Here is a 7,421-nt window from a genome sequence, read left to right as displayed (position 1 = left end):
CCCACCTGCGGCTCTTCTGTTTGCACGAAGGTCCGGCCCCGCTGCCGTGCTGCCCTCGGCCTTCCTGCACTCCCAGTGGCTCAGGCCCCATTTTGCTCCCAGGCTGTGCCCGTGGTGCTGCCCACTCAGAGCGGGTGGGAGCTGTGCTGGCTGAGATGCGCCAATCCCCTCTGTGTGGGGCGCTAGCCCTGCTGTAGCAGGATCCCACCCACTGATGCCCTATTTGCAGCATAGCCCAGGGGAGGCGTGATCCCTTCGGTGTATGCCCTCCTGCTGGTGCACTGTGGCCCCACAGGCTACGCTGCCCCTAGGGGAGTCCGTGTTGGAGCAGAGCTGCTCTTCTACTGCAAGCAGGCTCCAAGGCGACCGCTGCTGGGGGTGCACCCAAGGGCTCTGAGTCCATTTCAAGGGTGGAGGCACTGGGGCCCCCCTGTGGAAGTGATGGGGTGGCTCAGTGCTCAGGTGGGAGCAGACAGCAGCCTCCACTGGTCCTCCAGGAGCTGGAGCCAGCCTGCCTCTGCCAGGAAATCCTGTGACTTCTGAACCATCCAAGGCATGTCCCGCTGGGCCTAGCGCATTTTCCATCTCCTGTGACTTTTTTTCCCCCTCAAGCTGGGCCTTTCAGAGAAAAGTCAGGCTGGCATATGGAAGACAGGGCCACGCAGAGCCCAGCTGGGGCAGGAGGGGATGCTGGGTCATTGCTCTGCAGGGCTGTGGGAGAGGGGGTGCTAGTGCATGGAGAGAGGGGGCAGGTCTAGGGCCAGGAGACGGAGCAGCCCCTGACTGCTGAGGGCCTGAGCCCAGCACTGAGAGAAGGGGGAGCTGCCCCTCCTGACACCTGCTGCCTGCGTAGGCTGAGCACCTGGAACTCCCGCTGGCTGTGTCAGGGCTGCATTTACAGCTGGTGCTTCGAGCCAGGACCTGGACATTCACCTCCCCTTGCTGGTAACCCAGGGGGGCCAGGCCCCCTCTTACCCCCATTCCCAGGGTCTCTCCCTACTGCGGCGGCCCCCACACCAGCCCAGCTGCTGCTTCCTTCCCTGAGCAATGTTGGCAAGCCCTGGGGGGATGCCTGCAGTCCCCCCACCCCCTCCCTGCTCCTGGCCCTGGTTTTCTGGTGGGGGAAACCTTCCCCCCCCCCCACTGGGGCTTTGAATCCACATTGATCTTTTGGAGCACTTGACAGAGGAGGGACCCCTCTGGCCTGAGCTCCGTGTGGGAGGGGTGGTGTGGTAACATGCTGCTTTCTGGTTTCTCCTGCTGAGGGTGGGATGGCTGACCCCTACTGGGGGCTAGGGCTCACCTCCCACCCCCACAAATTCCAGCTGGTGCCATGGGTATCACTAGCTCCTTTACCACCTCTGCTCTCCTAGGTTACCTCACTAGCATGGGCACCCCCTCTGCCACCCCCCCCCCCCGCCCTGCCGTGCCCCCAGGGAGCTGAGCGTTTCTGGGTGAAACCTAGGAACCAGGTTTGACGGGCTCTGGCCATTGACTGCTGGCTGTTTGCTCCAGTCCCACAGGCCACTGACTTTTGGGGTGGGTGTTTCTCCCAGGCCACCCACTGTTCCTTGTTAGCCTGGCCCCAGTGCTCCCTGGGCCTCAGCTCTAGTGTGTATTAGCTGGCTACCTCCCTCAGTGTCCCCAGTGTCATGGGAATGGGGAAACTGAGTCATAAAACTGCATGTGGTGGGGACAGAGCACTCAGTCTGCAGGCAGGCCACCCGAGTGTGCCCTAATTTGCCCTGGGGTGGATCTGAGACAGCCACTCAGCTATGATCTGCCAGAGCCATTCCCTGCCTGGGCAAAGGGCACCATAGGGGATGCTTATATGGTTCCCCACCTGCCCCAGCCCTTTCTGGTGCCCATCATCCCCATAGTGGGGTATCTCCCAATCATTAATGGCTTTCCTTCCACCACCTCCTACACTTGTGGGAGCCGGGCAAGGCTATAAGCACCCATGTATGGTTTGAGAAACAGGCATGACACCGAGCCAGACGGGAATGGAACTTGGGTACCTTAAAGCTCTATGGTGTGGGCCATGACTGTCCATCCTCTTCCCATAGCTCCAACCCCATCTGTTCCCCTTGTCTGTCTCCATGCCACGGCTCTATCTAGCTCCCCACCCATCACCTCCCTGCCTGTCCCTCTACCCATCTCTCCATCCCCTCTGCCTGGCCTGTACCCCCACAAGCCCTCTGCCTGTCTCCCGAATCCAGCTCTACAGCCTGTACCTGGCCCCACCGTGACCCTGTTGTAGCTGAACCTGGCTGTAGCCTGCCCTTGTGGAGAGGTGGACAAGATTGGGGGTGGGGAGAGCGTATCTTGGATTGGCTCCTGATCCATGGATTGGCTCCTGATCCAAGCCTTGGCCGAGGTTTTATGGCGCATGGGTGACTTATTGGTTATCGATGTTCCTTTCCATCTACAAGTGACATGGGCCCCATCACCCAGCAGCAACCCCTGCTTGCTCCCCCTCTTCTTAGTGGCAAATATTTCCACAGGCCAGCGCTGGGGAGGGCTCTGAAGCTATGTCTACACTGCAATGCTATGTCGGGATACCGGAATAGTTATAATGTGTCTTGACACCAAGCCCATTATTTCAGGCTCGCTATTCTGACGTCCCTGTAGCCCCCGTTCCATGAGGCATGATGGATGTTTCAGAATAGTGCTTTATTTCAAAATTCGGTGCCAAATTACGAAATAAGAGACACCATTTGAGCTACGCAAATAACATATCTTAATTCAAGTTACAGTGTAGACGTGGCCTGAGTTACTGCAGAGAGTCCAGCCTCCTAGTCTGGTGGGTCTTGCCCAAGTGCCTGAGGTCTAACTGACCCCCGGATGTGGGGTCAGGGCCCTGGGGAGGTTCATCTTCCACAGCATGGGGCAGAGAGCCAAGGCCCTTTCTACTTTTACAGGCCTTACAGGTGAGGGGGCAGGGGCAGAGAGGACCAAGAGAGGGCGGAATCTTGGGGGAAGGAGTAGCACAAGGGTGGGGCCTCAGCGGAGTGGGGGGTGAGGAAGCAGCACCTTGGAGGAATGGCACCTGTGTGGCTCCGTTTGGCACTGCCCACTGGGCTGTGAAAAGTTCTGCAGGGGTCAGATTTGGGACTTGTTCTTCATCAGTTATTTAGCTAATGGCACAGGGAGCGCACTTACACAGTTTGGACAATATCAAGCCGGGAGGCGTTGCAAGCACTTTAGAGGGTAGGATTAAGATTCAAAGTGATCTAGGCAAATGAGAAATGGACTGGGGTAAATAGGATGAAGTTCAATCAGGACAAATGCCAAGGGCTCTACTTAGGGCTGAACGATCAGTTGCGCACACACAGTCATTTCCCATTTCATCTAAGGAGTGCAGAGGAAAGGAGACTGAGTCATAGAGGACCACAAGCTAACTATGAGTCAGCATGACACTTGCAAAAAGGCAAATGTCATTCTGCGATGTATTAGCAGGAGTGTGGTAAGGAAGACCCAAGGGCTACATCTACACTGCAGGCTTTTTGTGCAAGAATGACCATTCTTCACAAAAACTTGCGGCGCGTCTACACTGCACGTGTGTTCTTGCGCAAGTAAATTTACAGTAAGGTGTCCGAACAGAGGGCTTATTGCGCAAGAGTTATTCCTTTCCCCATGAGGAATAAGCCCTCTTGTGCAAGAGCTCTTGCGGAAGAAGGCAGTGTGGACGGGCAACGGGTTTCTTGTGCAAGAAATCTCTATGGCTAAAATGGCCACCAGAGCTTTCTTGCGCAAGAGAGCATCCACACTGCCATGGACACTCTTGCGCAAAAGCACACGGCAGTGTGGACATACTCTTGCACAAAAGTTCTTGCACAAAACAGTTCTTGCGCAGAAGCCTGCAATGTAGACGTAGCCAAGAAGTAATTCTTCTGCTTGATTCGGTGCTGGTTAGGCCTCAACTGGAATACTGTATCCAGTTCTGGGTGCCATTTCAGGAAAGATGGGCACAGGCTGGAAAAAATCCAGAGAAGAGCAACAAAAATGATTAAAGGTCTAGAAAACATGAGCTATGAGGGAAGACTGAAAGAACTGGGTTTCTTGAGTCTGGAAAAGAGAAGACCAGGGGATGACAACAGCTTTCAATTACCTAAAAAGGTTTTACAAGGACAAGTGAGAAAAGTTCTTCTCTTTATCCTCTGAGGCTAGGACAAGAAGCAATGGGCCTAAATTGCAGCCAGGGAGGCTTAGGATGGACAGCAGGAAAAGCTTCCTAATTGCAGGGTGGTTAAGCACTGGAATAAATAGCCCCAGGAGGTTGTGGAATCTCCTTCGTTGAAGATATTTAAGCACAGGTTAGAGACACACCTGTCATAGATGGTGCGTGGTCGGCCGTGACCACAGGGGACGGGATGTGATAACCTCTCAAGGTCCCTTCCCGTTCTATGGTTCTACGTCCAGTGAGCGGAGCAGCAGAGCTAAAACGGCTTCCTGCCTGCCCTGGCTTCAGGAAGCACCCACCGTTATCCCTATGGCCTAGATGCAGGGAGGCTCCACATGCTGGCTCGGCCATAAGTGTTGGCTCCGCAACATCCATTGGCTTGGAAATGCAACCACTGGGAGCTGTAGGGCTAGTGCCTGCGGCCATGAGGGCACGTGGAGTCTCCCTGTGTCTAGGGGCTTCAGGGGTGTGGCAGCCACTTCCTGGGAGGTCCAGTAAATGCTGCCACGACCCTGTGCCCCAGCCCAGAGCCCCCAAGCTTCTCATCCCTGTTCCTAGCCCAGAATCCAGACCCCCAGCCAGAGCCCCCACCCCAGGGTGCAGCCAGAATAAGAAACTGGGTTGGACCCCGATTTTGAGCAGGCAGTGACAAGGGGATGGGAGAGGGAACAGAAGGGACTGGGGCTGCCTCCCTTAGACCCCTCCAGCCAGCTTTGTGGGGGATGATGGATGCTGTGGCAAGCCCCTCCCCTCCAAGAAGCACCTGGCTTTCCATCATGAGCAGCTCCCTTCCCACCAGTTGGACGGCCGGGTGGCGTGGAGCAAGCCCCGACCCTGCGTCCTGGTAGGAACAGCAGGCAGATGGGGGAAGTGGGCAATGCTGGGGCAGGGTAGGCCCCACCTTAGGGCTATGCCCCAGCCCCACACACCCTCCCATACTGCAACCCCTTGCCCCAGCTAGGTGACAGTGAGTGAGGATGAGGGAGAGCCAGTGATGGGGAGGGGATGGAGCAAGCAGGGACGGGACCTCAGGGAAGGGGTGTGGCCTCAGGGAAAGGCAGGGCAAGGGTGTTAGGTTTTGTGTGATTAGAAGGTTGAAATCCTACCACCACATGTTCATTCAACCACAATTTGTGGCTGGTGGTAATGGGGCCAGAGGTTAACGGTCTGCGCGGCAGACCACTACGTGCAGGAAATCAGCCCAGATCTGGGCTTCCCACCCCTGCAGCCCAGGGAGGAGGGGAACCTGGGAGGAAGTGTGCCAAGCTGGTTTTAATTTTCTAATTATTTTCTTGATTGCATTTGCATACGAGGCCATTTGGCCGGAGTGGGAAAACTTGGTGGGAATTTCTTAAAAAAGCCAGTTGATTGACTTTGCAAAGCATCAATGAGAACGCAGAGCCACAGCTGTTCCCAGCCTAATCAGCAAACAGCTTCACAATTCTCCAGTCTCCCAGAGCTCAGAACTGAGTCAGGAGTCGCCGTTTCCCGATCGTCTGTGTGTAGCCGTGAAATGTGTGCAGGTGGCCAAAGGCCGGTCCTGCTAAGCAGAACGTATGAAGGGTCAGGGATGAGAACAGGGATGCGGATAGATCTGGAAGGTGGGACATGGATTCCCCCAGATGCCCCATGTGTGGTCTTGGGGCCTACCCATTTCTAGGAGATCTCTCTGGCATGCAAGGGACAAATACTGCATTACTGAATGCCCAGCCTACCTTTTGTGTCTTCAGATGGGCACTGGGCTCTTTGCTGTATTTACATTAACACCAGCATACCCCTTTTCTCCAGACCTTCTGATCCATTGCTGTTCAGTGACCCTTCGGTGTTTCCTCTCAAGCCACGTATGGGGGGGTTACTTCTGCTCTGGCCTTAGGGATGGGCTGGGATGGCTGAGCATGAGACAAGATTTTGCTTTGGTCCCCTGCTTTTCCAACTCTGTAACCACATGAGGGCACTAGTTCAGGGGGAGGGATAGCTCAGTGGTTTGAGTATTGTCCTGTTAAACCCAGGGTTGTGAGTTCAAGCCTTCAGGGGGCAATCTAGGGCAACTCTGTCAGGGATGGTACTTTGTCCTGCTGTGAAGGCAGGGGACTGGCCTTGACAACCTCCCAAGGTTCCTTCCAGCTCTATGAGATGGTATATCTCCATATAGAGAGATGCAGGAAAAGGCTTGGTACCTGGCTGAGATGTTGAGCTTAAAATTCCATGGGCTTCCCCTGTGGGGGATCAGAGCCTGCTTGCAGCTTTTGCTGGGAGAGGCACCACCTGGAGATCTCATCTCGCTGGCTCAGGGCATTCTCTGAAGTGGCAGGCCAGGCAAGGACAGGTGTGGCTGGGAAAAGCAAAGTCCGGGTTGATGGGGAATGACCCACAAACTCCACAGAGGTGCTGGCAAGTGGATCCTGAAACAGGCTCTGGATGGCTGGGATTTGTAGAACTGCTGAAGATAAGGGTTGGAAGAGACCTCAGGGAGGCATCTAGTCCATCCCCCTTCCCAAAGCAGGACCAACCCCAGCTAAATCATCCAGCCAGGCCTTTGTCAAGTCAGGATTTAAAAACCTCTAGGGATGGAGATTCCACCCTCTCCCTAGGGAACCCATCCCAGCGCTTCACCACCCTCCTAGGGAAATAGTTTTTCCTAATATCCAACCTAGACCTCCCCCACTGCCACTTGAGACCATTGCTCCTTGTTCTGCCATCTGTCACTACTGAGAACAGCCTCCCTCCATCCTCTTTGGAACCTCCCTTCAGGTAGCTGAAGGCTGCTATCGAATCCCCCCTCACTCTTCTCTTCTGTAGACTGAATAAGCTTGTTTCCCTCAGCCTCTCTTCTTTAGTCGTCACCCCACTCCCTAATCATTTTTGTTGCTCTCTGCTGGACTCTCTCCAATGGGTCCACATCCTTTCTGTAACTGTGGGCCCTGAACTGGATGCAGTACTCCAGATGTGGCCTCCCCAGTGCCAAATAAAGGGGAATAATCACTTCCTTAGATCTGCTGGCAATGCTTCTCCTGATTCTCCCAATATGCCATTAGCCTTCTTGGCTACAAGGACACACTGTTGACTCATATCCAGCTTCTCATCCACTGTAATCCCCAGGTCCTTTTCTACCAAACTGCTGCTTAGTGAGTTGGTCCTCAGCCTGTAACAATGCTTGGGATCCTTCTGTCCCAAGTGCAGGACTCTGCGCTTCTCTTTATTGAACCGCATCAAATTTCTTTTGGCCCAATCCTCCAAT

This window comes from Pelodiscus sinensis, chromosome 22 (assembly GCF_052426305.1).
Source record: "Pelodiscus sinensis isolate ZL-2025 chromosome 22, ASM5242630v1, whole genome shotgun sequence".
Classification (NCBI taxonomy): domain Eukaryota; kingdom Metazoa; phylum Chordata; order Testudines; family Trionychidae; genus Pelodiscus; species Pelodiscus sinensis.
The sequence above is the reverse complement of the archived record's forward strand: the minus strand, read 5'-3'. Positions refer to the sequence as shown.